Here is a 12,781-nt window from a genome sequence, read left to right as displayed (position 1 = left end):
CTGTCCTCTCTGTGCCTCTTCGGAGTCTGAGTCCTCTGGGTACCTGAAGTTTTACCACTTATCACTTAAAAACTACTTGCTCACAAAAAAATAAAAACGCGTCACAGCACCCTGTTGGTGAAAAAGTGCTTACTTTCTCCTTTTTAACCCTCTAATTATCAAATTAATCAATTGGAATATCTATTTACATTTCAGTGTACAACACAGTATAAACTCGTATGAAATTTTTAGTTTATTCTGACTTTGCTAGTGCTTTTTCTGTAACCTGCTGTAAAACTAGGCAAATATCTAGCTGAGTTTATGTACTCCCAAAAGACCTCTACATGTGCCGGTTGAGAACCACTGCTCTGGGGGAAGGCAGCTGCAGCACTGGCAGGAACACAGGAGGTCTGTCAGGTGCCATCCACTGCACACATGGCCCAGGAATGAACTGCTAACGATTTCCCACATGCTTTTCCCAGTAGTGAGCATCTTCCTTTGCTGGTTGTAAGTTTCACAGAACTAGAAGAGAAGAAGTGCCCATTAACACCACCTCCCTATTATTTCTCTCTTAAACCCCAAAGGGCCCCCCGGGGAAATGCAAGAGCACAGGCCATTTAAATAATTTTGTTCTGGGGTTCTTAGATCTAGTAATGACATCCTACAGCTCAACAAGGCAAATATTTTTATTTTTAATGCATTTTTTCTTTATTCTTTGACCTCAAGAAACAATCGGAAAAATGTCAGGGTAGGGCCAAGCAGCTCTCATTGCAAATTGCACACTTGAACAACAGAAAATGAGAAATCTGGAGAATTTAGATTTTATTTTTAACAAACAAGACAAATATTTAAAGCTATGTTTAATGTCTAGATTTCAGTTATATATCATAAGAAACAAAGAAGTTACTCATTTTGTGCAGTAAAAATGGTTCTTTGAGATGTGTGTCCCCACTGGATCTTTCCACAGTAGAAAGGAAAATCTTGGGAGACTTCCTAAAAGCCTTCGTCCTATCCAAGTAAAAGGCCAGGGCTCTCCTAACATCTAGTGTCTGCAGTATAGCCTCTCTTTTATCACAGTGAGGCTTAGGGTAAAATGTCGGAAGGTGGATCAGTTGGTTCATGTGAAAAGGGGAAGTCACCTTGAGGGTAAACTTCAGCTGCAGTTTGTGTGTGACTGCCTAGGAAGGCGTACTGTGGAAAGGGATCTGGGGGTCATAGTGGACCATAAGCTAAATATGAGTCAACAGTGTAACGCTGTTGCAAAAAAGGCAAACATGATTCTGGGATGTATTAGCAGGAGTGTTGTAAGCAAGACCTGAGAAGTAATTCTTCCACTCTACTCTGCACTGATTACGCCTCAACTGTAGTATTGCGTCCAGTTCTGAGCGCCACATTTCAGGAAGGATGTGGACAAATTGGAGAGAGTCCAGAGAAGAGCGACAAAAATGATTAAAGGTCTAGAAAACATGACCTATGGGGGAAGATTGAAAAAATTGGGTTTGTTTAGTCTGGAAAAGAGAAGACTGAAAGGGGACATGATAACAGTTTTCAGGTACGTAAAAGGTTGTTACAAGGAGGAGGGAGAAAAAGTGTTCTTCTTAACCTCTGAGGATAGGAAAAGAAGCAATAGGCCTAAACTGCAGCAAGGGAGATTTAGGTTGGACATTAGGAACAACTTTCTAACTGTCAGGGTAGTTAAGCACTGGAATAAATTGCCTAGGGACGTTGTGGAATCTCCATTATTGGAGATTTTTTAAGAGTAGGTTAGACAACCACTTGTCCGGAATGGTCTAGATAATACTTAATGCTTCCATGAGTGCAGGGGACTGGACTAGATGACCTCTCAAGGTCCCTTCCAGTCCGATGATTCTATGTGGAGGCATGTCTCCGTGGATGACCATTTGCCTTGTGTTGTAAAGTCATTTAGATGTGCACCCCACCTATGAGGGATGTGTCAGTGGTGAGAAGTAACAACAGAGAAGTTTGCGAAAAGTTTGCAAAGTTTGCTGGGGTTTTCCACCAATCCAGGGAGTTTTTGACCATGGTGAGCAGCGACAGAGGTTTGTCTAGTGTCTCTCTGTTTGGTCTGTAGACCAAGCTGCACCTCATTTCACCACATGGGAAGCCTGACATGAGGTATCACCGCTGTGCTGGCTGCCATATACCCCAAGAGATGGAGGCAGTGTCTGGCTGATATTTGGGGGCTGTTTTGTACTGTCTCTCTGAGTGTGATTAAGGAGAGGAACCTGTGGGGGGTAGGAGCACTTTGACCTGTAATGAATTGAGGTCAGCCCCTATGAATTCCAGGCATTGTACCAGGATGAGGGTTGATTTCTGGGTGTTGATCTGTAGGCCCAGTTCTGTGAACAAGTCTGTTGCAGTTTTGGTAACCTGGTCGACTTCGCTGAAGGAGCGGGCTCTGAGGAGGCAATTGTCCAGGCAGGGGTAGATTATGATCCCCTGAGAGCATAGGTAAGAGCCCACTACTGAAAGAGCCTTGGAGCCGACGATAGCCCAAAGGGGAGTACTCTGTTCTGGTAGTGGTCTTGTCCTAGGGTAAATCTGAGGAACTGTCTGTGGGACAGTAAGATTGAGATATGAACATTGAGGGCCGAAAACCAGACTCCCTGTTCCAGTGCTGGAATAGTTGTTGCTACAGTGACCATCTTGAATTTTTGAGCTTTGACAAACTTGAGACCTCCAACCGCCCTTTCTCTTGGGTATTAGGAAATAGCAAGAGAAAAAACCTTTGCCTCGTAGATGTTGAGGTACCGGTTCTATGTGACCAGGGTCCTGGAGGAGCTAGCTGAGATCACTCAATTAGGGTGAACTAAAAGAATGGGGCAGGCAATCCCCAAAGCTGGTGGATATTCCAATACTTAGATTTACCAAGCCAGCACAAAACAGCTTCTGTTAGATCTCACTGGTTACTCAGAAGTCTACACAGTTCCCTTAAAGTAACCCAGGCTCAGGCCTCCACCTAGTTACCCAAGTCAAATATGATGAGGATTAATGAAAATCCTATTCATCATATAAAAGAAAAGGTTCTACCAATTCCAAAGGATCGGACACATTACCTCCCAGGTTAAAGAATATTCCAAATCTTATCTAAATACACGCTTACAGACAATTCTTATTAACTAAACTAAAATTTATTAAAAAAGAAAAGAGAGAGAGTATGGTTAAAAGATTAATATACATACAGACATGAGTTCAATTTATTGAGGTTCGGATTCATAGCAGAGATGATGAACTTTGTAGTTGCAAAGAGTTCTTTTAGAATTTAGTCCATAGGTTATAGTTAAATTTCCAATATCATATTCAGGGTGTTCCCGCTAAACTGGGATCTCAATCTTGTGACTCAAACGTCCCTGATGAAGCTTAAGCAGATCGAGATGACAGGATCAGGACCCAAGGATCTTTTATATAATTTCAGGCCTTCTTTGACAGGTTGGAGTCCCTTGGCTTACAATAGGCAATCAGGGCGACTTTGAAGTAGGTCCATCACCGGTACTTAGCTACACAAATTAACATAAGACAATTGCCTGTTTTCCCACCATTCATAGATGATTGGCTATGTACTTCAAAGAGAGATGAATACAGTGATATCCTGTGTTTACAGTTCATTTAAATGCTAAGATGTTCTTTTGATCTCTGAATTAACAGAGTACAGCATAGACAGGGACTATTTGATTACATTGTTAACATCTACCAATATATATGTAAATACACAAAACCACAAACATTATCTCCTTATATGTTTTTAAGGGTTGAATTTGAGTAATTTATTCTGCAGGACGCTTAACCCTTTCTGGTCATGCGACATAGGCTCCTAACTGGAGGAGGTGATACACTTCTTGTTGTAGTGAACTCTCATGAGAAGGGTCCCTGAAGAGGGATGGGGAAGGGAATTGGGGAGGGGGAGAGGGAAGTAAAGTGGATGGAATACCCACTGCGAATGATTTCCAAGACCCATTGGTCCAATGTTATGCATTCCCAGGTGCTGTGGAATGTGGCAAAGCAGTAGCCAAATGGGTAGGATAGGTTGGTCAACTGTGGCAATTAAGGGGAGTGGTCTGTTGACACCTCATCCAACACATCAAAACTGGTGTTTTGTGGTGGATGGTTACTATGTGGAGGGCTGTGGACCTGATGGTTTGCATCTGGAGAACCCAGTTTTCTTTCTTTGAGATTCATAAAAGTGTTGAGTCGGTACGGATTTATGTTGTGAGTGCAGACTAAATTTTCTCTTTTGTCCAGGCATATAGTTCCACCTTCAGCCTAAGCTCCTTTGCTGAGCCAACTGTGCAGTAATGGGGGGGAGTGGTAAGGGGGGAAGAAAACGCGGATAGATTCCATTACTGTAAAGGGAGGGCGCAACAGGAAAAGTTTGGGCACCACTGCCCTAACCCTTGTAACACTCCATTATATTTCTGTCTTGGTCAAGCATTTCCAAACTAACATCCCTCCTCTCTTTTCATGAGACCCAGACTCTTGAGCATTTAGGTGATGCAGTCTCTCGGATGTGGTGGGAAATATCTCAAATGGCAGGATACACTAAGGTTTAAATGGACCCCACTATCAGCTCCAGCAAGTGGCAACTTGTATACCACTAATTCCCTGTAAATGACACATTAAAGAATCAACAGCAAATGTAAAAACACAGCACTTACGTAGCTCTTTTCATCCACAGATCTCCAAATGCTTTGCAAAAGGTAAGTAAGCATTATTGCAATTTTAAAGGCAAGCAAAGTGAGTACAAAGGTGCAGTGATTTGTCCAAGTTGATAGAGGAAGTCTATATCAAAGATGGAAACCGAACCCACAATCCCTTATTTCCAATCCAGTGTACCACCCATTGAATTATGCTGCCTATCTCTAACCACATGGATTTGAAACACCAGACAACCATCTCTCTCTCTAAAACATGGCTATGGCTCACCATCCTCATAGTACTGATTCTCAACCAGCACTGACAAAGATTTTTATTTAAGAATTGTACTATAACTGTGCTACAGCCTACCTCAGGAGAGAGTCTCATAGAACCGGGTGGGAGCGTGGGCAGAAACAAATTTGTCCAAATTTGTCGGTTAGGGAAGCTCTATTAGAATCCTGCTGGAAACAATGTACTTATGCAGGATTACAGCTCACAAGTTTATAAACTTCGTGCTGAGAGGGCCCCAAAAAGGAAGAAAAAAAAGTTGTTTAAAAAAATGATTGTCCTTGTTCTATTCAGAATTGTTTAGTTTCTTCCTAAAAGGAGTAATGCAGTGTTCAAGTACGCAAGATGAATAGAAAACATAGTTAAAACACACTTCAGTCCTGTCTACACAAGCAGAGCTGAACTGTGTTTAAACCACAAATTAGCACATTACCCACTGTAACTGGATCTGGCAACCCAGTAGTTTTGTTAGCATAGACAGGACATTATTGATAAGGCTGAATTTACCAACTGATATCAAGTCCTTGTTTCCATGATTTTTTAAATTTTTATGATTAATTCTTGATTGGTTTTCATAAAGAAACAATGAGAAATACAAAAGGTAAGTCCAGCTGGTATGTTTCCAAATACTCATACTTCACGGGATCACCAAAAGAATTATGGAATTACACAATTTTACAACTTGTCAAAGCTGTAAGACTGGACAATACTACTTACATATAACGTTACAGCAGGGGTAACAGTAACAAAATAAGAGAAGACATACATGAGTAGGGAGAGGAAAAAAAGACTGGTGGGGGAGAGGGAGAGGAAGTGTTATGTAGAATGGAGTCTGACATTCTTTGAGGCATCTCAATATTTTTATCCAAATGCATCTAGAACCAGGGTCTACGTTTCTTCAGATTCACATAATTGCTCTTTATGTGAGAAGCTATTCTTCCTTTGGCTGTTCAAATAGGTCCAAATACCAATGTTCTTATTTTGGGCATACGCCTTCTCCTCCAATTTTTGTAAAATCGCACCCTTGGTGATCTCTGCAGCCCTCAAGAACCAAAGTCTTTGTAGCAGAATTAAACCCAGCTTAGCAGGTAAACAACCTAGGATATAATTTTCAGCTGACATTCACCTGCTGAAGCTGAGCAGTTTAAACTCTTGCATCCACCTCTTTCCACACCTACCTGACTCTTTGGACAGTCCCATAGCACAGCATCAGGGTACCTTTTTCTTTGTTACAAGACCAACAAACTTCAGAGGATAAGGCCTTGCTCTTGTTCAACCGCTGTGGCATCCAGTGCATTGTTGGTAGTGATGCAAGAGGTTGGATGAGAGTATAATAGTTGGATCCTGGAACTACAAAAGGGTCCAAATCTAAATTTTTGTAGCACATAAAACACATACCTCCAGCCCAGCCTATCAAAAGGCTTTTCTGCATCTAAGGCTCAAATGGCTTGTGGTTTGGGGTCATTATATTTCACTTACTAACCAGTAAGCTGTCAAAGGTTATCAGAGCCACAATGGCTTCTGATAAGCCCAACTTCATTTGGGTGTATGAGAGAGCTCCAACCCTTTTCCAGCCTCACTACCAGAACTTTTGCCAATATTCTAACATTACTGTTAATAAGTGAAACTGACCTATAATTAGAACATAGCATGGCATCACTTCCTGGTTTAGGACAAACTGAAAGTAGGACTTCCCTCAGGGTGGAAATGACTCATTAAACATTTCAGTTATCTTGTCAGATAGGAGTTCAAGGAAGTGTCTACAGAATTCGGCAGTGAAGCCAGCTGGTCTGGGGCTTTCCTCACTTTCATATTCTTAATCATCTTAATTAACTCATCCTCCATTAGGGGAGCAGAAAGATTTCCATGATGGGCTATGATAATTTGTGGTAATGTTTCTAAAAATCTGATTCAAAGTATCTGTGCAGGGGTTTGCATCCAGTTTATGCAGATATTATAGAAATTAAAGACCTATTAATAACCTTTAGATAATGTACATAATTTACCATGTTTATACAGATGGTTGGCATTCCACATGCTGAGACCCTTTGTCTTAGATTGGGCTGGGCAAACCATGGCCTGGGGGCTGCATCCGGCCCTCGAGCTCCCGTTGTTGAGTCCAAGGCTTTCCATGCTCCAGCTGGGAAGTGGGGTCAGGGGCTTTCCCCACTCTGCGTGGCTCCTGGAAGCAGTAGCATGTCCCCCTCCAGCTCCTACACATAGGGGCAGCCAGGGGGCTCTGCAGCTCCCATTGGCTAGGAACAGACGGGGCAATGCAGACGGGGCTGTTAAGGAAAAGTTAGCACATGTGACTCCATTTTGGTTTGGGGCCCACCATTGTCTAAAAGCAAGCACATCATGCACCAGGAGTGTGCCTTAGATACTGCATCCCTGTGAAAATCCTCCCCCTTGTCTCCAGCCTGCCTTGACTCCCAGTATCTGTTTTTTGTCAGTCTCTAACTCCCTATCTCCTGGCCTTTGATGTGAGGCCTCCCATCCTGATAATAAAAGTTACTGATGCATGGCTTTAGGACCATGCTGTGTAATTAACATACTGGTTTAGCACAAGGAATGCACCAAGCAGGGATAGGTGGTAGATAAGAAAAGGGTTTGTTTATTGGCTAAGGTTTCCAATGCACAAGGGCAACATGCTTTGCTAAAAAGTATATAACCTTTGTATAATCTGTATTCAGGGTCCCCTCCTGGCTAGCAGGGGGGCATCACGCTCGAGCGTAATAAACTTAATGTCTTTTGGGAACTCTGCAGTTGTGGACTTTGTTTATGTGCCTCAGCCTAGATTCGAACTGTGCATGACCTATCAGGTATAATTCGCAGCATTTGTGTGCGTGTCCTACCAGGTGTAATTCGTAGCATTTGTGTGTGTGTCCTACCAGGTGTAATTCGCAGCAGTTGTGTGCATGTCCTCTCAGGTATAATTCGCAGCAATTGTGTGCATGTCCTCTCAGGTATAATTCGTAACAGGGCAGTGCGCAGAGCTGCCTGGCTGTGCCTTCACATAGGAGCCGGAGGGGGGGACATGCTGCTGCTTCCGGAAGGTGCTTGAGGTAAGAGGCACCTGGAGCCTGCACCCCAACCCCTTGCCCCAGCCCTGATCCCCATCCCACCCTTCTGCACCCCCAACCCCTCATCCCCCAGCCCCACCCAGAGCCCGCAGCCCAACCTCCTGCTCCAGACCAGAGCCTCCTCCCACATCCTGACCTCCTTTCTGGCCCTACCCCAAAGCCTGCACCTCCAGCCAGAGCCCTCACCCCTTCCCACACTCCAACCCCCAATTTCATGAGCATTCATGGCCCGCCATACAATTTCTATACCCAGATGTGGCGCTTGGGTTAAAAAGTTTTCCCACCCCATCTTAGATGGTATGTCAGCAACTTGCCAGCTTTTTCACCTTATTCCCAGAAATCCTACCTGAGTCAAAATAGGGCAAACTCAGCCTGTACCCAGTGAAGCTTGTTGAGTTCATATCGATAACTGATCAGGGATCACAACAAATCTGAAGATGGGGTTGTGGCATAAGACAAATCAAGCTCTTTTACTTTTTTCTCAAGAGCCATCATATTTTCTCCATGTTCCATCTTCTTGGAAAAAGTGAAACTAATAATTCTACCTCTCAAATAGGGCTTGGGTGTCTATCACAATAGTCTGCTAGAAGATGCTGAAGGTCCATTTGTCTTCAACAGGCAAATTTATTTTCCAGTAAGAATATTGAAATAGGGACCTAATAAACATGAAGAATTCAATCTCCATATACATGGCTGTTACTTACTTGGATCTGTTGCTATTCAAAGAGTTACAGGGGTATGATCAGAGACAGTAATTTTATCCATGCAGGAATCAACTACAGAATTAACCAAGTCCCTGGAGAGAGGGAAAAAAAAAAACCTAGAAAGGAATAGGACACTTATACTGGGGAAAAGGTATGAATAATCCCAACTTGTTGGATGTATGAACTGCCAGGTATAACATAGGCCCAGGTCTTTAATGTGCAATTCCAGAACTATTCTGATTTTAGTTGTTTTGACACTGAGGGTAAGATTTGTCCAGAGATTCAAGCCCTTAATTAAAATCCCCCAGCAATTACAATAGGGTTCTCCGTCAATTTAGTAAAATAACCTATGAAAGGTTTCAGGATCATCAAGGTCAGGCTCATTCATATTAGCAATGATTAGTTCACATCCATTTATGGTGACTTTAAGGGTTAAGAATCCACCCTGATCATCTGAAATTGACTCAGATCAGTGCTTTATGGAAGAGTATGACTAACCCTCTGGATCTGGATGGGAAGCAGTCACATTCTAATTTAGCAGCCTCATCAGTGGTGTCCCCTACTAAAGCACTGCATCTGCCTTTCCTCTCAAATAATAAGTATACTTTCTTCTTCTAATTGGAGTGTTAAGTCCCTTTATATTCCAGGACAAATTTGTTAACTATTTTTTGTCATGTGTGATTTTACAACCAAGAGTAATGGGATTTTGTGTTATGTGCTCTATTGCATCTCATTCTACTCCCCACAGAGGACCCCCCGAGAGGGGCAGTCTATCAGTGAAATGCCCCAGGACACTTATTCCACAGATTTAGCATTATCTTGCTAGATGCTCACCACTTGCCAGACCTCCAGGGAACAAGGTAGGTGCAGGAAAATTGGGGGGAGATGTCACTGTTAGTTACAGCCACCTGCAGAAGCTTGATGAAAATCATTGTCATGAAGGGTGGAATTTTCCTGAGTATTAAGATCAGGAGGGAAGAAGGGGGAAGAAATAGGGGTGGGTTAAGACACTACAAAGGGGACACAAAAGAGACCAAAACAGAACATAATGAAATGAAAAAAATTATAACAGATGAACAGTCACATACTTGGCAACACGTGGGATCAATGTCATCCATTATCAGGCATTGAAAGAACACTTCAAGCTAAATATAGCTAAATGCTCTGATACTCCAGCAGGGGCAGACATAGACAGCTTGTCACTGCTCACCAGGATCCCCCCTGCAGCATCCAAACCCTTAAATGGCTTTGAAAAGTATTATAAACAACAATCGCACACAGGATACATCCCCAACAAATATCTGGAAGGTTTGATATTTATATTCCATAACACAACAAGCATTCCACTGATGGTTATATCAGTCTCTGAGTTGTGTGTAGGGTGTAATGGACTCAGCAGGGTTTTGGGTCAAGGACCCTCTCTACCAAATGATTACAAGTAATTCCTGCTGGAATTGCCATCTCCTATATTTCAAACCATTTTCAAACAATAAACTATTAATCCAACAACTATTACCCCAACCTGAAATGCATGTAGGTAAGCCAGCATCCCCAGACACGTAGTTTGCACACTAAATGTGTTTAATGGTTACATTTCAATCTTGCAACAATGTAAGGAGATAAGCAGAAGTGAGCATGGAAACTTCCCTTACTATCATCCCTAGGTCCATGCTGCAGATATCCACCAGCAATGGCATGACAATCTGAATCAGAGATCTGTTCTCAGGATTCCCAACAATGTGAAGACAGCCCTGAGTCGCTGCTGTTCACTGTAGTCTGTGTATGCATCTTCAGATTCCTCAGCTCCTCTGTGCAGCAGCCGAAGCAGCTTTTCAACATCACTACCTTTACGAGAGGCCAGCTTTCCATACATAAAACAACCTAGTGGTTGTTAGGAAATGATTCAGTCAGGATTCCTTATTGCCCACCAGTGCAGGGTTTGGACGAGGGAGTTTTATGTTTCTACTCTCTCAGCATCAGGCAGCTCATTAAAGCAATCATAGGCATGATGATTTACAGTTAGCAAAGCTGTGGCATTCAGGATTCAGCAATGACACTCGCTGCGTGTCCGTTCGATATTGTTTTGTCATAATTTAAAACCCCCATACAGAAAACACAGTTTGTATATGGACTCCAACTTCACCACACCCAGTTCTGGGCAAAGTATGTGAGGAGTAAACATAACAGGGGCTAGTTAGATCAGCATAGCTGTCAGCGTAATGGGGACTAGATCTGCACGGCTGTCAAAGAAAAAGTGCCAGCAGTTATACTAATCAGGAACAAAATACATCAAAAGTAGTTTATAGGTTATTTATGAAGTTCTCCACCTCCTGAGGTTTTTGGAATGAATAGGTCACTCCTCCCAATACTACATGAAACAATGGAGAAAACTACCATGTAGTAAAAACCCGCTGAACATTAAACCCCACCATATGAGGGTAGACCTATCCCCACCCCCGTATTCACTCACTATACCCAGCATACCGAATGTAGCTGTTGTGTGGATAACTTACCCCATATCTCGATGTCTGTACTCTGACCGGTTAAACTTTTCCCCCAGTCGGGGAATTTGCAGATTATTATGTGATCCTTGCTCCACCAGCTCCTAAATCGCATTTTGCACCCCTCGATAATCTGTACCTTATCCCCTGACGACCAGAAACTCCTATGCTTGAACTCTGTACCGTTCCTTATTTCAACATTAGCCCTTTTTGTTCTCCCGTAGGCCTGGCAAAACTGCCTGCTATCCACAATATCCCTTGCAAAATCTTGAGAAACCATTGCCCCAGAGTTCTTCCCTGTGGCCTTGAATAGATGGATTGTTTGGTTGTAAACCTGAGAAATTTAATGATCAGTGCTCTGGGCTTAGCCCCAGGGGCAGGCTTTGGGAACAAAGACCTGCTGGCTCTTCCTCAGGCAGATCAAGAATTTCTATTAAAAGGCTGGGGATAAATTCCAGAGGTTTCCCTTGTTCTGCTCCCTCAGGAACCCCTCTGATTCTAAGGTTGTTTCTGCATGATTTGCTTTCCAGATCAGCTAATTCACTTTAATTAATTGTACATCTCTGAGGTGTTTCTCAGTTTGGGCAGCCATGTCCTGCATCTGATCTTCTACTGAGGAAATAGGGTCCTTGGCTTCTGACATCCTACCTGATTGTACCTGCAAGGAGGATTCTAGCAAACACTGTTGGTTGGAGCGTAGCAACTAGCTTTAATTGTAAGGGTGCCTCCAGCCACCTTTTTCAGCAGAGTGAGCATGCTCTCGTTGTCTTCAGTGGCGGACATCTTGGCTACGGGCATGTCTCTTTTCTGGATCTGCAGATCTAAGAGAAGCTAGCTTTTGCTGTTGAGCCACTAGATGGCATGAGCACAGTTCAAGGTGTATGTTTTTTGCTTGTGCAGAAGGAAGGATGGTGCGTGACCAGCAGCAGATGGGGGAGGATGCTGATGGACTGCCCCAGCGCACTCAGGGGTTCATTCTACCATGTTCTGCAAGGGGCCCCTGGTGAGTCTCAGATTCCATGATTTTTAAAACTATCCACCTTTTTTACCTTTGTGGTTGTTTTGTGAGGATGGGATGGCTAGGCAAACAGTCAGTTTCACTGAGAACCTTGACAGCTGTCAATTTAAAACCCAGATTGCATCAGACACCAAAGGAGAGCAGGAGCTAAGCTACAGTATGGTGGGAAAACGGAATCAGATTAGAGAACTCTCAGAGTAAGCTTTAATGCCTGCAGGGGACAGGATGTCTCTCTATCCCACAGGGATATTTTTTAAGAAAGACTTTAAATTGTAACATTAAAAGAAAATGAAAAGATGAAGTCTGTTATGGCAGCTATGTTCAAATTTGTCCACTTAACACAGCACAAGCATAGTAGAAGAGACTAACGAAGGAAATTCACATTATCAGTACATCAACTCCATACCATTTGCCTCTTAAAGGGTATACTTACACTGCAGCTTAGAGCGAGCCTCCCAGCCTGAGAAGGCAGACTTGCACTAGTAGGGCTCATGCTAAAAACACCGTGGTGGCTTGGGCTGGAGCTTGGGCTTTGCAACGTCCACGCTGCTATTT

Source organism: Lepidochelys kempii, chromosome 7, assembly GCF_965140285.1.
Source record: "Lepidochelys kempii isolate rLepKem1 chromosome 7, rLepKem1.hap1, whole genome shotgun sequence".
Classification (NCBI taxonomy): domain Eukaryota; kingdom Metazoa; phylum Chordata; order Testudines; family Cheloniidae; genus Lepidochelys; species Lepidochelys kempii.
The sequence above is the reverse complement of the archived record's forward strand: the minus strand, read 5'-3'. Positions refer to the sequence as shown.